General features: G+C 40.2%; 2 protein-coding genes across 9 annotated transcripts in view; one reads left to right on the top strand and one right to left on the bottom strand.

Annotated features, from left to right (window-relative positions):
• Positions 1-12,331, top strand: part of EGR2 (early growth response 2) — a 104,537-nt gene that overhangs the window by 45,399 nt on the left and 46,807 nt on the right. For 2 of the 5 annotated variants that reach the window (XM_077894664.1, XM_077894665.1), the window contains one exon: positions 797-829. The exons of the other annotated variants lie outside the window; for them this stretch is intronic. The gene's annotated coding sequence lies outside the window, so the exon portion shown is untranslated. The remainder of the gene's footprint in view (positions 1-796; positions 830-12,331) is intronic. 5 annotated transcript variants of the gene reach the window in all.
• Positions 1-12,331, bottom strand: part of LOC144312246 (uncharacterized) — a 56,244-nt gene that overhangs the window by 3,317 nt on the left and 40,596 nt on the right. For 2 of the 4 annotated variants that reach the window (XR_013377740.1, XR_013377741.1), the window contains one exon: positions 3,705-3,785. The exons of the other annotated variants lie outside the window; for them this stretch is intronic. The gene's annotated coding sequence lies outside the window, so the exon portion shown is untranslated. The remainder of the gene's footprint in view (positions 1-3,704; positions 3,786-12,331) is intronic. 4 annotated transcript variants of the gene reach the window in all.

The following is a 12,331-nucleotide window of genomic DNA, read 5'->3' as shown; positions in this document are numbered from 1 at the left end:
TTTGTAACAACAAAGTGCTTAGTACTTGGAGCAGTCGGTTAGACAGGGAAGGCTGTGGAGAAGGGGGTGGTGGGAAGTGTCAGGTAGGAGACTGTCAATTCCTCGTACAGGGCTGGCCCCAGGGCCACTCACAAAAATATTTTGGTCTCTTTTAAAATCAGAAGGAAAATAATATACTTTTAGGACAAATATATTTTAATCTGTAGTACTGATAAATCCATCATCATAACATCACAATCATAAAATATAATATTAATGTTCTTTTTTTTTTTTTTAACGGAGGAAAAGATCCTTAAGGCAAAAGTGCCGAGTGTGCATGAAAGTCACAATGTGGCCCTGGCCTGGACTTTTCCACTTTCCCTTCTGCCCTGTCATTTAGCACCTGGGTTCTCCCTGCCTCTTACATCTGTGTTATCTTCCCTTTCCTTCTGCCAGTATTGTAACTGGGGCCATGCTGGGACCATTGCAGTGGTCCCACATTCTAGTGGTTGTATGTGTATCATGTGTTTGACCAGAGGGTTTGGAGTCACTTGTGTCCATTAGAAGTTATGGCCAACCCACTTTTAAAATGCTAAAATGCTAAAATTTGTAATATACAACCTGGGGCTTAGCATTTTAACCATCTCTAAGTGCATAATCCGGTGGCATTAAGAATGTTCCCAGGGTCATGGTACCACCACCACTATTTCCAAAGGGTTTTCATTGCTGAAGACAGGAACTCTGTGACCACCAGTAAGCTGTAATTCCCTAGTACCTCTCCCCCCAGCCCCTGGTAACTTCTTTTTTTTTTTTCTAGATTTATGGAGGAATAATTGACATGCAACATTGTGTAAGTTTAATGTGTACATTGTAATGATTTGATATGTACATATTGGGAAATAATTGCCACAATAGATTAGGTGACATCCATTGCTGCACACAGTGACAATCTGTGTGTGTGTGTGTAACTGTGTGTGAACTTTTAAGATCCACTCTCTTGACAACTTTAAAATACACGATACAGGATTGTTAATTGTAGTCATCATTACATCCCCAGAATTTATTTATCTTCCAGCTGGAAGTTTCTATCCTTCGACTGCCTTCATTCATTTCCTGTGTTCCCCCACTGCCCACCCCTGGCAACCACCAGTCTGTTCTCTGTTTCTATGAAATTGATTTTTTGAGATTTCACAGGTATTTGAGATCACACAGTATTTGTTTTTATTTAGTATTTTTGATTCTACTTTCTGTCTTTATGTTGCCTATTCTAGGTACCTCATATAAATGGAATAATGTAATGTTTGTCCTTTTGTATCTGGCTTCTTTCATTTAGCACAGTTTTGAAGGTTCCTCTATGTTGTAGCTTGTGTCAGAACTTCATTATTTTTTTGTGGCTGAAGATATTGCATTGTACATATATACCACATTTTGTTTATCCATTCATCTGTTTATGGACATTTGGATTATTTCTACCTTTTGCTACTGTGACTAATACTGCTATGATCATCGGTGTACAAATATCTGTTTGAGTCCTTGCTTTCAATTTTTTGGGTCTATACTTAGAAGTAGAATTGATGGGACATATGGTAATTTTATGTTTAATTTTTTGAGGAACTGCCAAGCAGCAAACCACTTTTTCCATGTGTGATGAACGAAGCTGTCCTCAAGTCCACTCTCCAAAGCCTGGCTCTCGAGATTAAACGACTATAAACATTTGTCAGAACTCATCAAATTGTGCATTTTTAAATGGAGAATTACTCTAAGTGATTATAACTCAATAAACTGGACCTTAAGAATATAACCTTCTTGTATAGGAGGGCAGATTCCTTATTGGAGGCTTGAGATGGATACAGCAAAGGAGAAATTGTAGAAAGGGATTTTCTGAATGACAGGGGAGAAGAAATGAATGACAGCCTCTCAGTCTCATGTAGGTAAAGCTAGGTGTGTGTTATAAACGTTAGTATTGGTGAGCATAGTTTATGCAACTGTTGTTTTTTATTCAGCAACATTCACTTATTATGCATCTGCTGTGTGACATTTTACAGCACCATTTGTCTCAAGTTATAAGCACAGAATGAAAGTGTTAATTAAAAATAAAATGTCACTTAAAAAAATAGAAAAGTCTGATATACAAATCAATGGAAAGATATCCTGTTTTCATAGATTGGAAGGATTAATATTGTTGAAATGTTCAAACTACCCAAAGTGATCTACAGATTCAGTGCAATCCCTATCCAAATCGCAATGGAATTTTTTTTTGCAGAAATAGAAAAGTCTCTCCTCAAATTCATATAGAATCTCAAGGAACCCTAAAGAGCCTAAACAATCTGGAAAAGAAAAGAACAAAACTGAAGGTCTCATATTTCCTGATTTCAAAATGTGCTACAAAGCTACAGCAATTAAAATAGTGTGGTACCGGCATAAAGACAGACATAGAGACCATGAGAGAATAGAGGGCCCAGAAATAGCTTTTGCATATATAGTCAAATGATTTTCAATAAGGGGGCTGAGACCATTCAATAGGGAAAGTACGGTCTTTTCACCATATGGTGTTGGGAAAAACTGGACAACCACATGCAAAAAAAATGAAGTTGGACCTTTATTTTACAACATTTAAAAAATTAACTCAAAGTGGATCAAAGTCCTAAATGTAAGAGCTGAAGCTATTAAACTCTTAGAAGAAATCATATGGGAAAATCACTGGATTTGTCAATGACTTCTTAGACATTGACACCAAAAGATAGGTTAAAAAAATTAGATAAGTTGAATTTCATCAAAATTCATTATCAACGGAGTGAAAAAGGCAGCCCTCAGAATGGGAGAAAATATGTTAAAATCATAACTGATAAAAGATTGATATCTACAATAAAGAATTCTTACACCTCAACAATATTAAAACAAACAACCCAATTTAAAACTAGGCAAAGGATTCAAATAGATATTTTTCAAAAGAAGATATGCAAATAGCCAATAAATATAGAAAAACTGCTCGATATTACTAGTCACCAGGGAAATGCCAATCAGATCAACTCATTCCTATTAGGATGGCTATTATTAAAAAGCCAGAAATAAGTGTTGGAGAGGATATAGAGACATTGAATCTCTTGCGCATTGCTGGTGGGAATGTAAAGAGTGTGGTCACTACGGAAAATGATAGGGAGATTCTTCAAAAAATTAAACAGAATTTCCATATGATCTAGCAACTGCACTTCTGGATATGCACTCCAAAGGCCCAAAAGCAGGGACTTGAATGTATATTTGCACATTCATGTTCACAGCAGCATCATTCACGGTAGCCAAAGTGTCCACTGACACAGGTTATAAATAGATAAAATGCGGTATATACATACACTGGATTGTTATTCAACCTTAAAAAGGAAGGAAATTCTGACACAGAGATGAAACTTGAAAACGTTATGTCAGGTGAAATAAGGCGGTTAGAAATGGACAAATACTATGTGATATCACTTATATGAGGTATCTGAAGTGGTGAAAATCATAGAGACACAACAAGTAGAGTGGTGATCACCAGGGGCTGGTGGGGGGGGGCAGGTAGACTGGGAATTAGCATTTGGTGGGTATAGAGTTTCTTTCAGAGAAGATGAGAGAGTCCTGGAGGTGGCCGGTAGTTGCACAACAATGTGAATGTGTGTAATGTCACTGAGCTCTATGCTTAAAAATGGTCAAAAGGGTGGGACCTCTGGGTAGCTCAGTCAGTGAAGTACCTGACTCTTGATCTCAGCTCAGGTCTTGATCCCAGGGTCTTGAGTTCAAGCCGGCATTAGGCTCTATCCTGGGCATGGAGCCTACTTAAAAAAAAAAATGGTTAAAATGGTAAATTCTGCATTCTTTGTGTATTACACCACACAGGCAGACTGGTAACAGTACTTCTTCATTTGCTTCAGAGATCTTTTCAAGCCTTCCATTTAAACCCTCCAAAATCAGGGTTCCCCTCCTTCCCAGGACTGTATTAACTCCTAAAGCTCTCTTCCACCCAAGGCTCTGGTCACAATGTTTAATTGCTATATTCCAGCGTTTCCCTGCTCTGTCCTTCTTTACTCTTTTGCATTTCTAAGTGTGCCCACTTTGCCTTCTTTGAATCCCATCCATTCTCCAAGAGTCAGTGTTAACCTGCTTTAGGGTTGGGGTCTCCCTTTCTCTATTTTGGTACTTTTCACTATGCTTTTTTTTTTTTTTTTTTTTTTTTTAGAATTGTTCCCCATTTTTGTCTCCCTTGATAAATTTTAAACATTGAGCAATATATATATATATTTAAAGATTTTATTTGTTTATTCATGAGACACACACACACACACACACAAGAGAGGCAGAGACACAGGCAGAGGGAGAAGCAGGGAGCCTGATGTGGGACTCGATCCCAGGATGCCAGGATCATGCCCTGGGCTGAAGGCAGGCGCTAAACCACTGAGCCACCCAGGGATCCCCCATTGAATGATATATTAAGAGTGGCCACAGAGTTAGCCTGCAGTAGATAATGAGTGAATGTTTACCAAATGAATGAAGCTTTTCTTTACAAGAAAAGTCCACCACAGGAAACAGAGACTTTTGCTCTTTTTGCTCTTTAACCATAAACCTACAAAGAAATTGAAAGACTCGGATGAAATTTTACAAATTTGTTCTGTCAATATTTTATACTGTCCTAGCTATCGCAGGTGAGCAAATTGACAGCCTAAATAGAACTGGTCTGCAGATGCATTTCTTTTTTCTTTTTCTTTTAAGATTTTATTTATTTATTCATGAGAGACACAGAGAGAGAGAGAGAGAGAGAGAGAGGCAGAGACACAGGCAGGCTCCATGCAGGGAGCCCGATGCAGGACTCGATCCCGGGTCTCCAGGATCACACCCTGGGCCGAAGGCGGCGCTAAACCACTGAACCACCCAGGCTGCCCTGCAGATGCATATCTTAAGGGTTTTTGTTTTGTTTTGTTATTTCTTGAACTCAGATGGAAGCGTCACGGATGTAAAGTGTAATGAGCAATTGCTTCAAAAACTGTATTTTGTTTATTCACAACTACTTTAGATGTATTAGGTCAACGTCCCTGAGGGCAAATACACAATATGAACAGATGGGAAAGCAGTCATTTGCTTACTGCTCAGTTTGAAAGCAATGCCCTTGCTTTGCACGTAATGATCAGTTTAATAAATTCAACAAGGGGCAGTAAAGGTGTGATTTGGGGGAGCAGGAACATTATGCAAGATATAAGCTGCATATTTAAAGAACCCGGCTCATGGTGAAACAGGCCTTTCATCATTTCATGTGAAATAGGAAGATCTCTTTAGTCAGAACGTTTTCTAGAAATAAAACTAGAAAGATAATTTTTAAAAAAAGTGAATTAGGAAGTGGCCCTTACTTCCTGGAAAGGAGTGGCTTCGTGGGAGAGGCAGCCCTGATCAGGAACTGGTGATGAGGCCTAGGTTACCACCTGATACTGTTCCATCTGGGATCCTCTGCCAAGTCAGCCTTCTGAGATGTGCTGTTTTAGGATGAACTTGAGTGGGAACAATACTATGGCAGAAAAGCCATGAGAAGTCGTGGGAGTCAAAATATGATCTTAAAAAAAAATCATTGACATGCAACTTTGATTCAGAAGAGTGCACAAATCACAAGTGCTATAAAATGCACACACCTATGAGACCAGCACCTAGCTCAAGAGAGACAACATCATCAGCATCCCCGAAACTCCCCTATGGCTCCTCCCAATCCCAACCCTCCCTCCTCAGCAGAGGTAAATTTTCTCCTCGCTTCTAAGATCACAGATTCTTTTGCCTGTTTTTCAACTTTATGAAAGTGGAATCATGCAGTATGTAAAAAAAAAAAGTTAAAAATAAAATTACCAAGTTCAATTTGAATAAGAAGGAACATTTAAAAATGCGCCTATCCACTAGTTTGTTTTGAGGGAGGGTGAAGAGAAGCACAGAAAGACCAGGACTACATCTCTGGGGGTTGGCCAGTGATCATATTATTGGGATCTGCTAGCAAGTGCTGGTGAACAGGCCATGCAAGCCATCAAACCTATTCATTTTTTTGAGTTGGTAGATGAATCATTTGCTCCATGCTTTCAGTCTGGTGAGGCGGAATGCAGAAGCCCCATTTGGTCTTAGCATGTGGAATGGTAAAACTGGCAGATTCCTGAGCTCCAAAATAGAGTCACTAACAAAATGGGCTGTAAGAGGCTAATCCAGTTGGATCCACTTGGAGCATTCTTTCAAGGGCATGAAGTCCACATGGTTACAGAACTAGAATGCCCCATGAAGGACGTGGGGCTAATGCCCGAGCAAAATAGGTGTCTGTTAGCAAAAGTGGGGAAGTATGGCTGTTGAGAAGTCAACAGTGTCTGCTCCTGTGTCATTATCATGATCATAGTTGATGAGAGACAGTTCAGCTCTCGGGCCAAAGTGATAAAAACCTACAAAAGATGTCCTCTGTCTATTTTCATGGATGGAAAAAGAACACCCCCTCCCAACTGCAGGGGGGAATATATTAGTTTTTTCACTTTTTAGGACTACTGTAACAAAGTGCCAGAAACTGGGGGGCTTCAAACAACAGACAATATTTGTTGCCTCACAGTTCTCTGGAGGCTACAAGTCTGAAATCAAGGCTCATCAGTTCATGCTGCTTCTCAAACCTGTCGAGGAGAACCTTCCTCTCCTCCTCCTAGCTTCTGGGGGTGGCTGTCAATCCTTGGTGTTCCTTGGCTCCTTGGCGTGCAGCTGTAGCTCTCATGCCACCCCCTCTCACATGTCTGCTCAGTATTTCTTCTTCTCTTCTAGGCACATCAGGCATATTGAACTAGGGATCCACCTTATTCCAGTATGATCTTATCTTAGCTTGACTACTTACATCTACAAGGACTCTATTTCCAATAACGTCACATTCTGAAGAACCAGGGTTAGGGCTTCAGTAGGAGGTCATTGGAGATATTTCCCCCCCACAGGCTTTGTTGCCATCTCAGAGCTGGATATGAATCCAGTTTTGTCACCATTAGCAATATAACTGTTTCCCCTCAGGAAAATCAGAAAAATAGTGATTGCAAATGTATATTAAAGGAGACAATTTATGTAATGTGCTGAGCTCCACCCTTGAACACTAATAGGCTCTCAACACTGAGAACAGACTTATGCCTCAGTTTCCTTAGAGGGTTAAAAGGTAAATGGCATCTTTCCATGAAAGATACTGTTAGCAATTTTGAATAGATGGGACTTCATTTCTTAACAGTTTTTTCTAAAGTTTCTGTTCATCATATCATTTTGGGGGATGCTTACTATCTTCTCCCCATAAAGTTAACTCTTGCATTTTCTTTTGCTATATTTTTTAACTTCAAATTTACCCCCAACATATGAATTAAAGTGATTTTACCCTAGCTTTTCAAAGTCTTGTGGAATTGAAGCCAATCTGATACATAATAAGTTAGGTCCCTAAGGTTAGAGTTAAGCAAAGACCAAGATTATCAAAATTTTAGGACATGTTTGGAAAAAAAAATAGCAGAGCAAAACTTACAATCTAAAATGTGCATTGAATCCATGCTAGTTTAGAAATCTAATTATAGTAGCTACGATTATCGAGCAGTTACCATATACCAAATGTCATGCTAAAGGCTGAATATATTTTGGTTCATTTATTCTTCACAACAACTCCATGACCTAGGTACAATTATTAGCCCCATTATACAGACAAGAAGCTGAAGCACAGAGAAGTTATAAAACATATCTAGAGCCACACAGCCAGTGGAGTTGTAATTCTAGCTGAGGTGGTCTAAATTTAGGGCCATGTGAATAACCACTGTGCTATCCTAGCACTTAGGCAGGAAACCTGATGGTGAGCGTGTTGGGGTCTGGGCACAGGACAACACCCAGCTGGGTCTGTGCCCTGCTCACCTGTCAGCAGTGTGATTCTTGAAGTTGAGTTAACTAATCTCCTCCAGATTGAAGTTCACATTCCATCCATTTTCAACCTCATGGTGTCTGGCTCAGATTCTTTCTCTCTCTCTCCTAATTATGTGGTTGGAGGTTACATGCTAAACTGAGTAGAGCCAATAATCAGTATAAGTAAGGTCAGTCTTAGTAATTACAAATGAACTAGAGCTCAATGTAGCCAATGGAACAATCCAGTTGTCCACAATTATTGCCAATAAATGAGTGCATGAATACATCTCATACACATCTGTAAATGTCTACTAAGTGCCAGTTATTGTGCCTGGAAAGGGGCTGTAAATATAAATGAGACATGGTTCTTGAAATTTAGGAGCTCATAATGCAGTGGGGGAGACAGCTAGAGAAGCAAAGAAAGCACAAAGAAATGACATACCTTAGTAGAAGTTTGGATAAAAAACCATGGAAGTATGGAGACTGGAAACTACCTCTCAGCTGTGTGTGGCAGAGTGCAGAAATGTCCATCAAGCAGAGAAGAAAATCACATTTCTCAGATGGCATCCCTGAGATAGGATGGTGTTTCTAGGCCCCACTCCAGACTTTTTAATCTGCATCCTTGGGGCTGTGGTTGGAGAATCACCATTTGAAAGGAGGGTAGATTTTGTGAATTGCCATGTCGTAGTGCACAAATCGCTGTCCCTTGCAGATTTGGGATGAGGAAGGTAGAGTGTTTGAAACAGAAAGTGCACAGAGAAAATGGCAAGAAATGGCACATTAAGGGCAAGTTGGGGCCAATTTTGCAAATTCCTAAGTAAAGGTATTAGACTTTATCTTGGCAGCAATGGGGCCCCACTGAAAATGCTGAAGCAAAGATATGACATGATCAAATCTTTGATTTGTAATGGGTGGATGAGGAAAACGCAGTAAGAGTGATTACCATACTCTCAGAGTGGTGACCAAAGGAGGTGCAGTGCTTCACCATCCGTTATGAGGATGATATAATAAGCACACCGCAGAGAACAGAAAAAAGATGGAAATTTCCCCATGATTTACCAGCATATTAGGTGTCTTCCACATAAGTCAATGACTGATCAATATTTGCAGGATAAATACTAGTCAGTGCCACCATGTGCCAGCCTTGTGTTGAATGTTTTATATAAGCGATCTTACCTAATCCTCACAACAACATGGTGAGATAGCTATTACATTTTACACATGGGAAAAACTAAACACTTCTTAGAGAAATAAGCAACTTGCCCAAGTTCACCAAGTTACTCAGCAGCAGAGTTGAGCTGCAGACAGCCTGATGCCAGAGTTCATGCACTTGGCCATCATGCGCCGTGCCCTGTGCATTTCCCTGCAGTGCTACAGGCATATAACTTTACATATTTATCACGATCATCCATAAAATTTTATATCTCATTTTACCCAAAGCATACTGTGTTATAAATTCAATTTTTCATAAATCTAATTTTCATAAATCTAAATTTAATGGATACGTGATCATCCACTGAGTGGGTATAGACCACTGACTTTATTCACTAACTTCATTGTTGGTATTGTGGTCCTTGCTCAGTTTTCACTAGTATACTATAGTTACAAAATGTTTTCATGTGCATAATATTTTTTCTTATAGAGTTATTTCCATAGGCTGAGTTTCTAGAAAAAGGATTACCATTGGATTGAAGGCTTCATGGCAATTGTGAACCCTTAGCTGGCATTGCCAAATTGTGTGCTGGAAATATTTTACCAGTTCACATACTCACTATGCATCATAAAATCACATGTAAAGTATGACAATATCAACTGCAGCCCACTCTCATTTGCACTGAGCATTACTTTGAAAAAATCCCTCCTATTTTAAAGGTTTAAAATGACACATCATGTGCCATTTTAACCTGTATATTTTCCCATACTCTTTGATTAATTGCATTTCCCTTTTGTGAGTTATCTGCTTGTCCAGTTCACCTAGTTCTCTTTTGGAGAGTTTTTAGGTCCTCTTTTCCAGGTAGACTATCCAGATTTGGGGAAGACATTGGGATGAAGGAATGAATTAGACAGAAAAGTCAGAATTTGAGAAAGTCTTCAGCACAGATTGCTAAAGTGGCACACCTTCTTAGGATCAGAATGGACCTAACTACAGGTCCTAGGATGATAATAAAGTAACTTTTTAAAAGTGTGAATCAACTGAAAGAAGAAAATAATTGCACGAGTGGTGGTCATTAGCCAGGACAAAAAACGCAATGTTGGCATGCTAGTGGTTGAAGTTTTGGAAACACAGCTTTACTTTACCATCATCAGCACAGCTCTCTTGAGTGCTCACTAGGTGCCAGGTGCTGTTCTCAGTACCAAGGATACAGAGACAACGGAATATGCTGCTTCTTCTGAGAGTTCACAGTTAAGATGAGCAAAGGCATGTGAGCTGGGAAATGTGGGAAGTCTGTCCTGATGGCAAGGCAGGGCACACACCAAACAGCCAGAAATCACAGACAATAGCAAAGAATCAGAATGCAGCAGCAGAGCCCCCACACGGGCGTATTACAAGGATCTTTCTGCCAGTTTCCCCTCACAATGTTCTTGCCAGGCAAGGTGAAACTAAGTTCTTTCTCCCTCCTTTCTCTCTTTCCATCTTTTCTTCTTCTCTCACACGACATCTCTAATTTCAGATTCATATTACAAGCCCCCAAATTGCCTGCCCCCAAAATGAGGCACCCAGCATATCTAGGTGTGTGCCACAGGGCATCAGTCAGGAAAATGATGTGTATGCACCTGGTACAACAGCCTCAACTGGTATATCAAGTCTCTGTTCTCACCCTGGTGATTTCCTTTTTAAAATTCATCTTGGAGGAAGTTGTGTAATGTTTATTTTCCACCCTGTGAGCCCTGATGACCATAGGGGTGGGGGAAGGGTGAATATTTCTGGGTGACAGTTCCCCAGTTGTAATAAAAAATATGACCTTGGGAGGATTATAGTGACACTTAGAGGACCTGTGAGATGTATTGTTAGCATTCCCAGATAGGTGTGGGCACCTGCTATGAGCAAGCTGTCATGTAAGGTGCTCTGAATAAAGTAGAGGCACAAAAGCCTGTGCTCTCAAGGACCATGCACAAAGACTGGCTGGAGAAATGATTTATATGAGAGTAATAACCCTAACCAAGGGAGTTACACAGGAGATACACAGAGGAAAGATCATTTCTGACATAGGAGATCTATGAGGAAGATGGCTTAGAGTTTCCCTAGTCTCTTTTTCTGACAGACTTATTGAATCAACAAGTTGGTCTTATCTTGGAAAGGACTTCAACAGACACAGGTAGAAAATGGGGTAATATGGTTAGAAGGGGGTAGACAGTGTGGAGAGGCAGCCAAGCTGTGAAGAGTGGAAAGCACACATTTTATATGGGAGACGAGAAGTGCTTGGGTACATGAGTAGACAAGGCTACGGAGGAAGGCTTATTTAGGGAACTAGTGAATGGGAAGCCTGGAAGGTAGATTAAAGGACCCATTTCATGGGTGATGGAGAGACATTGGCATAGTAAGAGTGACGTTACATTTATTCTCTGGGAATATTATTGAGGTAGCTGCACAGAGCATGGGTTGGAGGACGAAGAAACCAGAGATAAGAAACCAGTTGGGCAGCTGTGGCCATAGTAAGGTAAGAAAAATGAGGGCCAGGCTAGGGCTGTGGTGATGAGAATGTGAGAGAGGCAAAGGATGCAAGAGGCATTGTGGAAATAAAATTGCCATAGCTTGACAGCTATTTGGACACAGAAAGAGAGAGAATTGGAAGGTGGCCCTAATATGAAGGCTGAAATAGAGTAGAAGTGCTACTAGTTGAGGCAGAATTGCTGGTTTATGGGGAATATTTGGGACTCTCCTTCATCTATGTGTGGGTTTAAGCAAAACCAGGCCCATTTTTTTACTGAATCATCCATCACTGGCTGTGCCTGGAGAAACAGGGGTGCTAATGGTTAATAGCCGACATGGTAAAAATTTTCAGGTGATGAGAAGAAACTTAGTAGGAAGGAGGTCTTGGGAAAATGCTTAAAACATTGCTAGGTATTATTCTTGTGACTTCAGAAATTAGTATCTTCAACACTTATGTCCCTGTTCCTGGAGCCCTACGATTTCAGATTCTCTTCTTGGAGCTGTACACCAACAGTCAAAATGTACCAGTCCTAATGCCTCTTGTCTCAGGGCCTTGTTCTCTATTAGGTGGCAATTGGCTAGCCAATTCATTCATTCATTCATTCATTCATTCATTCATTCATTCATTCATTCAACAAATAGTCATTGAATGTCTACTATGGCCAGGCACTGTTCTAGACATTGTATTGCTGAGAGTATAGCAGCAACCAAAACAGACAAAATCCTTCTTCTTGCAGACCAGCATTCTAGTGGTGGTAGCAGACCATGAATAAAACAAATAGGGATCCCTGGGTGGCGCAGCGGTTTGGCGCCTGC

This window comes from Canis aureus, chromosome 4, assembly GCF_053574225.1.
Source record: "Canis aureus isolate CA01 chromosome 4, VMU_Caureus_v.1.0, whole genome shotgun sequence".
Taxonomy (NCBI): Eukaryota; Metazoa; Chordata; class Mammalia; order Carnivora; family Canidae; genus Canis; species Canis aureus.
Note: the sequence above shows the minus strand (reverse complement) of the source record. Positions and strands in the feature narration are given on the sequence as shown.